The sequence below is a fragment of the Polypterus senegalus genome, chromosome 3, assembly GCF_016835505.1.
Source record: "Polypterus senegalus isolate Bchr_013 chromosome 3, ASM1683550v1, whole genome shotgun sequence".
Taxonomy (NCBI): Eukaryota; Metazoa; Chordata; class Cladistia; order Polypteriformes; family Polypteridae; genus Polypterus; species Polypterus senegalus.
In genome coordinates, this window is record NC_053156.1 from 186,164,711 (window position 1) to 186,176,882 (window position 12,172).

Here is a 12,172-nt window from a genome sequence, read left to right on the forward strand (position 1 = left end):
ATAATTGCATTATATAGAACTACTCTAGTTTTTGTCACTTATTATAAACGACAGGCCAAAAAACTGAAAATACTAATAAGAACACAATTTATTTATATAGCACCCTTCTTGTGCCCAAAATTCAGATATAACAATAGGACCTATTTAATATTGGCTACAAATAATATCTTCACTAAATAAAGATAAATACAAGATATACAAAACATTAAAATATAATAAAAGAAAATAATGCAGACTAAAATACAACATATAAAACTACAAAAAATTCTTGAACAAATAACACAAATTGTGACAAAAATTCAAACCCTTAGAACCTGAAATGACAGAGGAGGTAAACTAAAAGAAGGGGCAGAATGTTAGGTCTTTTTAATGTCTTCATAAACAAATGAGTTAAAAAAATGAATGGAGTCACCTGATGTCATTAATTTTGGGAGGTCATTCCACAGTCTGGGCGGTGTACAGCTGAAGGACCTGCTGTCATCCACAGAGGGCAGGTTAGTGTGGGGCACCGAATCAGAGGACCTTAGTGGGCAGGTCAATAACAGAATTTGATATTCAATCCTGTAAGACACAGGGAGCAGTGAAGGTGCAGCAGGATGGCTGTGTAGTGCTCGCTGTTGCCAGTCTGTGTCAGGACTCTTGCAGTTAAGTTTTGAATATGCTGGAGCTGTGATATAAGATTAGAAGTGTCACCTGCCAGTAGTGACTTAAAATAATCAATGTGGGATGTGATAAAAGCAAGGACAAAATTCTCAGCATTAGAAAAGGAGAGGAATGAGCAAACATAAGAAATGTGACACAGGTGGAAATTTCTTAATGTGGCTTACATGGGTGAAATAAGAAAAGGAGGAACAAAAGTGACACAAAGATTCTTTGTAGTAAAAGAAGGTCTGATGAGATCATCACCCAGTATGGTTGAATAGGAGCTTGTTTTCTTAAGTTACACTTTAGTTTACCACAGCTATGCTGATGACACACAGCTGTACTTATCTATAGCACCTGATGACTCCGACTCTTTCGATACACTAACACAATGTCTTACTGGTATTTCTGAATGGATGAATAGTAATTTTCTCAAACTAAATAAAGAGAAAACTGAAATTTTAGTAATTGGCAATAATGGATTCAGTGAGGTTATCAGAAATAAACTTGATGCACTAGGATTAAAAGTTAACCGTTGGGTAACCGTTGACTGTAATCTGAATTTTAAATCGCATATTCATCAGACCACTAGGACAGCATTTTTTCACTTAAGAAACATAGCAAAAGTTAGACCTCTTATATCATTGAAAGATGCAGAGAAATTAATTCACGCTTTTGTTTTCAGTACACTAGATTACTGTAACGCACTCCTCTCAGGACTACCCAAAAAAGACATAAATCATTTGCAACGAGTGCAGAATGCAGCTGCTAGAATCCTAACTGGGAAAAGAAAATCCGAACACATTTCTCCAGTTTTGATGTCACTACACTGGTTGCCTGTGTCATTCAGGATTGACTTTAAAATACTGCTTATGGTTTATAAAGCCTTAAATAATCTGCTCCATCTTATATATCGGAATGCCTGACGCGTTATATTCCAAATCGTAACCTTAGATCTTCAAATGAGTGTCTCCTTATAATTCCAAAAGCTAAACTTAAAAGAAGTGGTGAGGCGGCCTTCTGCTGTTATGCACCCAAAATCTGGAATAGCCTGCCAATAGGAATTCGCCAGGCAAATACAGTAGAGCACTTTAAAACACTGCTGAAAACACATTACTTTAACATGGCCTTTTTATAACTTCACTTTAACTTAATACTGATACTCTGTATGTTCAATTCTTCATAATAATTATTCACAGTGGCTCCAAAATCCATACTGACCCCTACTCTCTCTTCTGTTTCTTTTTCCGGTTTCTTTGTGGTGGCGCCTACCACCACCACCTACTCAAAGCATCATGATGCACCAACATTGATGGACTGAAAGCCAGAAGTCTATGTGACCATCATCATCAGGTCCTTCCATGAAAACCCTAAATACAAAGAGGACTGTTTGACTTATGTTAGGTAGATTTTTTCTGTCCACCCTGGCCATCGGACCTTACTCTTATTCTATGTTAATTAATGTTGACTTATGTTTATCTTTTATTGTGTCTTCTATTTTTCTATTCATTTTGTAAAGCACTTTGAGCTACATTTTTTTGTATGAATATGTGCTATATAAATAAATGTTGATTGATTGATTGATTGATTGATTGACTTTAGTGCCACTTTGCAGGAGTTCAGTTACGCTGCAATTTAATTTTAAAGAGTTTTGATTTGTTCAGGTTTTAATTTAATTTCACTGAGGAAAGTTGTGAGCTGAGAAAGCTGTGAAGTGTCACTTTTAACACTGAAATAGATCTAAGCATCATCTACATAAAAAGATAAGCCAGTCCAAAGCTACGAATAACATGCTCAAGGGGAAGCACAGAGATACAGATGAATTGAATGTCATTTCATTAACAAGGGGAAGTCAGATGGAAGAACTCCTGTGAGAAATTAAGGCATGAGGGTTGTCCTGGACATGACATAAGCTGCATGGCCACAACGCCATATGCAATAACTTACTTTTACACAAACTGGTACAGTTGCTCCTCAAGATGAAGGTAACAATGCTTAGCACAAAAAGGAAAATAAGCCAGAGCTCCTATCTCAACTGCTGGCGACACAGAATAGGCCAGTGAAGACCTACACGTTTGTCTAAACAAATGACACATCCTTGGTGCACAATGTGACCTGCACAGAGAGAGGAGATTCCATGGCCAGAAATGATAATTGACTATAATGCTGCAAAAAGATGATTGGAGAATTTAGAAAAAACACTATGCTAGATGCTGGCCACAGGCAATTTTTTCAACATCTCAGAAAAAATACTTTTGTCATCTTGACAACCTTGAACCGAGACTAGAACAGGGAGAAGGAGAGGAGCAGGGTAAACCACTGGTGACACCTTGCATGCTACTGGGACAACATGTTCCAAAGAATCCAGCATGTACAGCCATTGTGTCGATTCAACCGTCCAATCCACAGGGGAACTTTAGTATGTATGCATAGTGAGTGTGTTTGTGCGTCTCACTGTGTTATTTTAGCCTGCTGAGCTGTAGTTATTACAGTATTCTGTAGAAAATGAAAATATTCAGTTCTGCTTGATAAACAAATAGAATGTGATCTGAGGGAAAAGAGTAAACAGATTATTTACATTGCTTGTTAAAATAAAGTGACCATCTGATTTAAAAAAAAAACTGTAATCATAAGTTGAGATTCAACACAATTATTTTTCATACTTCTCAAAGAGAAATTAAAATACGATGTTTGTAAACTACTGCATTTGTGAAGGACTGAAGTGTAGGGCTATCCAAAACTATCATTGAATGTATTTCAGTAATGTGTGCAATGACTTAGAAAACCACAATATTACATTAAAATACACTGCTCAAACAAATTAGGAAAAAAAAGGAACCCTTTTTAATACGAGTATAGCATCAAGTCAATGAAACTTCTGGGCTATTGATCAGGTCAGTGAAGTAGCAGAGGGGCTGTTATCAGTTTCAGCTGCTTTGGTGCACTCGAGGGGCAACAATGAGACGACCCCCAAAACAGGAATGAATGGTTTATCAGGTGAGGGAGGCCACTGACATTTTAACCTCCTCAACTGTTTTGTCAAGTCGTTTTGCATTTGGCTATGGTCAGTGTCACTACTGGTAGCCCGAGGCTATACCTGGACACTACAGATGTGGCACAGGTAGTTCAACTTCTCCAGGACGTTACATCAATATGTGCCATTGCCAGAAGGTTTTCTGTGTTTCCTAGCACAGTCTCAAGGGCATTGAGGAGATTCCAGGAGACAGGCAGTTAATCTAGGAGAGCTGGACAGGGCCAGAGAAGGTCCTTATCCCATCAGGAAGACCGGGGGAACAGAATGAGCACTGGAAGAGCCCTACAAAATTACCTCCAGCAGGCAGGCCACTGGTGTGAATGTCTGTGACATCTGACAAAAAGAAACAGACTTCATGAGGGTGGCCTGAGGACCCGACATTCTGTAGTGGGCCCCATGGAGCTTGATTGGCATTTGCGTTAGAATACCAGAATTGGCAGGTCCACCACTGGCACCCTGTGCTTTTCACAGATGAGAACAGGTTCACCCTGAGCACATCTGACAGACGTGAAAGGGTCTGGAGAAGCCAAGGAGAACGTTATGCTGCCTGTAACATCATTCAGCCTGACCGGTTTGGTGGTGGGTCAGTGATGGTCTGGGAAGGCATATCCATGGTGGGACGCACAGACCTTTACAGGCTAGACAACGGCACCTTGACTGCCATTAGGTATTGGGATGAAATCCTTGGATCCATTGTCAGACACTATATAGCTATGTCCAGGGAAACCCTCATTCCTTAATTTATAATATAATAATTAAGTTATCTTAATTTTATAATAATATAATCTTATATCACAGCTCCAGCTGATTTAAAACTCAACTGCAACAGTCCTGACACAGACCAACAACAGCGAGCACATCACAGCCATCCTGCTGCACCTTCACTGCTCCGTGACTTCCAGGATTGAATATCAAATTCTGTTATTAACCTGCCCACTAAGGTCCTCTGATTCTGTGCCCCACACTAACCTGAACTCTGTGGGTGACAGCAGGGCCTTCAGCTGTATAGGGCCCTGACTGTGGAATGACCTACCAAGATTAATGACATCAGCTGACAAAATAAATTCAATTCATTTGTTTTTAACTCATTTGTTTAGGAAGACATTAAACAGACCTGACATTCTGCCCCTTCTTTCAGTTTACCCTCTCTATCTGTCCAGGTACTCAGGGTTTGAATTTTCATCACAATTTATGCTATTTGTTTAAGATTTTTTGTAGTAATATATGTTGTATTTTAGTCTGAATTATTGTCTTTTATTCTATTTGGATGTTTTGTATATCCGGTACTTATCTTTATTTAGTGAAGATATTATTTGTAGCCAATGTTATATAGGTCATGTTGTTCTTTCTGAATTTTGGCATAGGAAGGGAGCTATATACAGTAAATAGTGTTCTTATTAGTATTTTTATTTTTTTATTTTTATGGCCCATCGTTTTTTAATAATAAATTACAAAAACTAGAGCAGTTCTATATAAGGCAATTAATATATAGCATAATTCAGTGTAGAATACGTATAGCCGTTTTCTTCAAATTCATGTTTAAAAATATTAGATTGGCCTAAATGTTTATTCTAAATTGGTTTAGAACAATGTTGCACACATGCATAGTACATTTTAAAAAACTTAATCACTTTTATTATTAACGTTTTACTAAACTCTAACGTGGTTCAAACATTGCAGTTATATTGTAAATTTCATTTCATGAATGTAAACGGAAAACTATTTTCAATTAACATAGATCTTGATGATTTCAATTTTGTCGACATGTTAAATGGTTCCCACATACCCGACCACAACGTAAATGTTAATGGTGTATTTCAAAGAAACAATCTGTATTGTTTAGTTTGATGTACAACACGATGTGATGGCAGAAACCCTCTGAACTTCACAATAATGTGTATTATTTGGTTTGATGTACTTTTTTTCCTTCTCATTTTTATTGCTTAATTTCTGAACGGGTCCTTTACCTGACGTTACTTTCCGGGCTTTGCCGAGACCTGCCGAAACCTTCCAAAAGTAATTTTATGAAGTCAGGCCTGAAACGACAAAGATGTCACTTACGGGTCTGTAACTGCAGGTCTACAACTACGGTGACTAATGGTGCTGTGGCTCTGCAAGTGGATGCTACTCGAAGGAACTGTTTGCCTGGAAATGGAGTACCCCATTACTATTGATAAAACAGTGATACCTAAAGTATACCCATCTAGAAAGCTTCAAGTAACTTCTGTTGAGGGCAAGTCAAGTTGGGAAGCATGCACTGGTACAGTGCGTTGCCGCACCCAATACATGTCGAAACAGCTCGGGATCCCGGTTGGCAACCCCCCAGGCAGGCACGCGGTCCAGTCCTACCCTCCGGAAATGACACTCTACAGTGGTGTGAAAAACTATTTGCCCCCTTCCTGATTTCTTATTCTTTTGCATGTTTGTCACACAAAATGTTTCTGATCATCAAACACATTTAACCATTAGTCAAATATAACACAAGTAAACACAAAATGTAGTTTTTAAATAATGGTTTTTATTATTTAGGGAGAAAAAAAAATCCAAACCTACATGGCCCTATGTGAAAAAGTAATTGCCCCCTGAACCTAATAACTGGTTGGGCCACCCTTAGTAGCAATAACTGCAATCAAGCGTTTGCGATAACTTGCAATGAGTCTTTTACAGCGCTCTGGAGGAATTTTGGCCCACTCATCTTTGCAGAATTGTTGTAATTCAGCTTTATTTGAGGGTTTTCTAGCATGAACCGCCTTTTTAAGGTCATGCCATAGCATCTCAATTGGATTCAGGTCAGGACTTTGACTAGCCCACTCCAAAGTCTTCATTTTGTTTTTCTTCAGCCATTCAGAGGTGGATTTGCTGGTGTGTTTTGGGTCATTGTCCTGTTGCAGCACCCAAGATCGCTTCAACTTGAGTTGACGAACAGATGGCCGGACATTCTCCTTCAGGATTTTTTGGTAGATAGTAGAATTCATGGTTCCATCTATCACAGCAAGCCTTCCAGGTCCTGAAGCAGCAAAACAACCCCAGACCATCACACTACCACCACCATATTTTACTGTTGGTATGATGTTCTTTTTCTGAAATGCTGTGTTCCTTTTACGCCAGATGTAACGGGACATTTGCCTTCCAAAAAGTTCAACTTTTGTCTCATCAGTCCACAAGGTATTTTCCCAAAAGTCTTGGCAATCATTGAGATGTTTCTTAGCAAAATTGAGACGAGCCCTAATGTTCTTTTGCTTAACAGTGGTTTGCGTCTTGGAAATCTGCCATGCAGGCCGTTTTGCCCAGTCTCTTTCTTATGGTGGAGTCGTGAACACTGACCTTAATTGAGGCAAGTGAGGCCTGCAGTTCTTTAGACGTTGTCCTGGGGTCTTTTGTGACCTCTTGGATGAGTCGTCTCTGCGCTCTTGGGGTAATTATGGTCGGCCGGCCACTCCTGGTAAGGTTCACCACTGTTCCATGTTTTTGCCATTTGTGGATAATGGCTCTAACTGTGGTTCGTTGAAGTCCCAAAGCTTTAGAACTGGCTTTATAACCTTTACCAGACTGATAGATCTCAATTACTTCTGTTCTCATTTGTTCCTGAATTTCTTTGGATCTTGGCATGATGTCTAGCTTTTGAGGTGCTTTTGGTCTACTTCTCTGTGTCAGGCAGCTCCTATTTAAGTGATTTCTTGATTGAAACAGGTGTGGCAGTAATCAGGCCTGGGGTGGCTACGGAAATTGAACTCAGGTGTGATACACCACAGTTAGGTTATTTTTTAACAAGGGGCAATTACTTTTTCACACAGGGCCATGTATGTTTGGATTTTTTTTCTCCCTAAATAATAAAAACCATCATTTAAAAACTACATTTTGTGTTTACTTGTGTTATATTTGACTAATGGTTAAATGTGTTTGATGATCAGAAACATTTTGTGTGACAAACATGCAAAAGAATACGAAATCAGGAAGGGGGCAAATAATTTTTCACACCACTGTATATGCCACAGCCAGGTGTTACGTGGATAACCCCTTGGCCTGGTCCAGCCACTCGGGTCCCCAACAATGAGGGTCTTATGAACCGGATCACCCTCGGGGAAACGCACCACATGGCCGTAGTGCCGCAACTGACGCTCCCTCACAATGCAGGTAATGTGCCTCATTCGGGACTCCATGAGCAACCACTCATTCGACACAAAGTCAAACCAATGGTACCCAAGGATTTTCCGGAGAGACACAGTACCAAAAGAGTCCTGTCTTCATCTCAGGTCACTGGATAGCATCCATGTCTCACAACCATATAGTAAAACAGGAAGCACCAGGACTCTAAAGACTTGGACCTTCATCCTTTTGCCGCCACTGAAATGAGGAGTTTACGCAGCTCCTCCGACAGTAGAGGGAGATGATCATCTTGTTGGAGAGACAAAACATTCCATGCGCCCACCCATATGGGCCAACTTAAATTTGGACCCAAGTGCTGCCGTGCAGCAGGTGATGCCTCAGCACCACACTAGTTCTGATCCCCAAAAGACCTTACCCTATTGGCTCTCCAAAAGTTTCGACTCTTCTGGGGATAGGGCTCCCGAGGGCTTTCCCCCACCCCCTTCATGATGCGAGCAGCCTGCCTATGGGCGGCTGCAGCAAAGCTACTCCCGCGGAGAGCAAAAAGGCTTACTTTCTGTAGTCTCGGAGCTTTGTAGTTTTACATCATACCCAGGACAGATGTCACAACCAGGACAAGTATTCTGTTGAGGGACAGACTCAAAAAAGAGCTAGACAGAATGGAAAAAAGTTAAATAATAAAGAAAATTCAGGAGCTATCTGAGTGGGTTAATCCAATAGTAATTGTGGAAAAAAGTGATGTAAACTTGAGAGTCTGCCTTGACCCTTGAGATTTGGATCAGGCAAAACAAAGGGAACAATATCAGCATCCTACAGTGGAAAAAATAACAAGCAAACTCTCCAATGCAAAGCAGTATTCTGGATACAAGTTTAGGATTCTGGCAAATTAAGCTGAATGAGGGACATTCTCGCCTATGCATATTTAACACACCCTTTGTACAGTACCGGTTTGTACGTCTACCATTTGGTATGCACACAGGTAGATTACATCCTATGCAGAAGAGTCAATCTGAAGGAGATTAAAGACTGCAAAGTGGTGGCAGGGGAAAGCGTAGATAGGCGGCATGGGATGGGGTTATGTAGAATGACATTGGAGATCAAGAAGATGAAGAGAGAGAGGGCAGAGCCAAGGATCAAATGGTGGAATTTGAAAAAGAAAGACTGCGAGGTTGAGTTTAGAGAGCAGGAAAGACAAGCCCTGGGTGGTAGTGAAGAGTTACCAGATAGTTGGGAAACTACAGCAAAAGTAGTAAGGGTGACAGCAAGAAGAGTGCTTGGCGTGACATCTGGACAGAGGAAGGAGGAAAAGGAAACTTGATGGTGGAATGTGGAAGTACAGGAGAGTATACAGAGGAAAAGGATGGCAAAGAAGAATTGGGATAGTCAGAGATGCAGAAAGTAGACAAGAGTACAAGGAGATAAGGTGCAAGGTGAAGAGAGAGGTGGCGAAGGCTAAAGAAAAGGCGTATGATGAGTTGCATGAAAGGTTGGACACTAAGGAGGGAGAAAAGGACCTTTACCAATTGGCTAGACAGAGGGACCGAGCTTGGAAAGATGTGCAGCAGGTTAGGGTGTTCAAAGCAAAAAGATGGAAATATACTGACAAGTGAGGAGAGTGTGTTGAGCAGATGGCAAGAGTACTTTGAGAGGCTGATGTATGAAGAAAATAAGAGAGAGAAGAGGTTGGATGATGTGGAGATAGTGAATCAAGAAGTACAACGGATTAGCAAAGAGGAGTAAGAACAGCTATGAAGAGACTGAAAAATGGAAGGGTCGTTGGTCCAGATGACATACCTGTGGAAGCATGGATGTGTTTAGAAGAGATGGCAGTGGAGTTTTTAACCAGATTGTTTAATGTAATCTTGGAAAGTGAGAGGATGTAAAAGGACTGTAATATCTACAGGGTGATAAAATTGATGAGCAACAGCATGAAGTTATGGGAAAGAGTAGTGGAAGCTAGGTTAAGAAGTGAGGTGATGATTAGTGAGCAGCAGTATGGTTTCATGCCAAGAAAGAGCACCACAGATGCGTTGTTTGCTCTGAGGATGTTGATGGAGAAGTATAGAAAAGGCCAGAACGAGTTGCATTGCATCTTTGTGGACCTGGAGAAAGCATATGACAGGGTGCCTTGAGTTGAGCTGTGATGAGATGTATGAGAAAGTCGGAAGTGGCAGAAAAGTATGTAAGAGTTGTACAGGATATACTGTATATGAGGGAAGTGTGACAGTGGTGAGGTCTGCGGTAGGAGTGGCGGATGCATTCAAGGTGGAGGTGGGATTACATCAGGGATTGGCTCTGAGCCCTTTGTTATTTGCAATGGACAGGTTGACAGACAACATTAGACAGGAGTCCCCGTGGACAATGATGTTTGCTGATGACATTCTGATGAGTAGTGCTAGTAGGGAGCAAGTTGAGGAGGCCCTGGAGAGGTGGAGATATGCTCTAGAGAGGTGAGGAATGAAGTTCAGTAGAAACAAGACAGAATTCATGTGTGTAAATGAAAGGGAGGCCAGTGGGATGTTGAGGATGCAAGGTGCAGAGCTGGAAAAGGTGGAGGAGTTTAAATACTTGGGATCAACATTACAGAGTAATGGGGATTGTGGAGGAGAGGTGAAAAAGAAAGTGCAGGTATGGTGGAATGGGTGGAGAAGAGTGACAGGAGTAATTTGTGATAGACAGGTATCCGCAAGAATTAAAGGGAAGGTCTAAAGGATGGTAGTAAGACTAGCTATGTTATATGGGTTAAAGACAGTGGCACTGACCAGAGAGCAGGAGACAGAGCTGGAAGCAGCAGAGTTCAAGATGCTAAGATTTGCACTGGGTGTGACAATGATGGACAGGATTAGGAACGAGTACATCAGAGGGTCAGCTCAAGTTGGATGGTTGGGAAACAAAGTCAGAGAGGCGAGATTGCGTTGGTTTGGACATGTGCAGAGGAGAGATGCAGAGTATATTGGGAGGAGGATGCTAACGTTAGAACTGCCAGGGAAGAGGAAAAGAAGAAGGCTTAAGAAAAGGTTTATGGATGTAGTGAAAGAGGACATGCAAGTGATGGGTGTAAGAGAACAAGATGCAGAGGACAGAAAGATATGGAGGAAGATGATTCGCTGTGGCAACCCCTAACGGGAGCAACCACAAGAAGAAGATATGTGTGTGTATGTATGTGAATTTTTGGGCACCCAGTGTAGAAATGTGGTGGAAGTAAAGCATTGTTTGGTTGCTGAATGGAATATAACCAACAAAGTGTAGAGACTTTGTGTGTGTCATGAGGACACCTGCATGTTTGTTAGTGTTGGTGGTAGTGAGTCCCTAATTAAAGTTCTAAAGAGTGGTAGGACATGCATGTGTCTTTCATACAGCACTTATTCATTTAGGATTGTTGTGTATGTATGTGTATGTTTGCTTACATGGGCAAAAGTAGGTCAACTCATAATGAAGTTGGCAAATTGTATTAGAGTAGCATTGTAGACTCAGAAATGCCTAATTTCATGTTAGTCATCCATCATCCAGTGGAGTAGCAGAGGCAAAGAGGCTAAAGCTAGGAAATGGAAACCTGTAGTTTAAGTAGTGAAAACAGAAGCTGAGTTGTGCATGCCACAAAATGGAAGGGGGCTGGAAGGATTAAAAACAATTAAAGGATTAAAAGAAGACAGCTGCTGTTTTAAGAGGTTTACTATCTTGTATTATTGGCAATAAGGAAGATCAGTACCTGTTACCTTCCATTATTCTCCACTGCACCACAATCTCCAGGTAATTCTGAAGTTTGTCCAGTATTTACAGAACATGCTACAATGATATATATATCCCCACTGATTGGAAAGGTGACCAGTGCTGCATTGAAATATGATTGAAGACAAAGAAATCAGATGGAAGGCTGAGGAGCTGGTGAGTTTGAATGGCAATTGTTGACTGAAGGGCATTAAATGGATAATGGAAGAAGGATACCGAGTGAAGAAAGTGTGGAATTAAAACAAGGAACAATGGAAATGAAAGGAATTCAAGTGCTTGTATGTGAAAGGTCTGAAAGTACTAGTGCAAGAATGACTGAGTTGGAAAGAAAGTGCACAGGTTTAGCAGTTGGTTTGAATGAAACAGGACAAGCAAAAGAACAAAGGATGGGGGATGGTGCAGCAGGAAGGTTTACAAGCTCAGGCAGAAAGTCAGGAATACACAGGGGTGTGAAGGTTGTCACAGCTCTGATAGGCCCGGCAGTAATTAAAAAGCACACACACTTAGGTTCAGTAATTTGAAACCTGATTGGCCAGTTGTTTAAAAAGACAGCCAATCAAACTCCCAGGAATAAAATGGAGAAAAGTGAGCTGGTCTTGAGTAAAGAACAAAAGTCAGTTTTAGGAGAGATGCTGGGTTTGGCACTTGGATTTTGGTTTT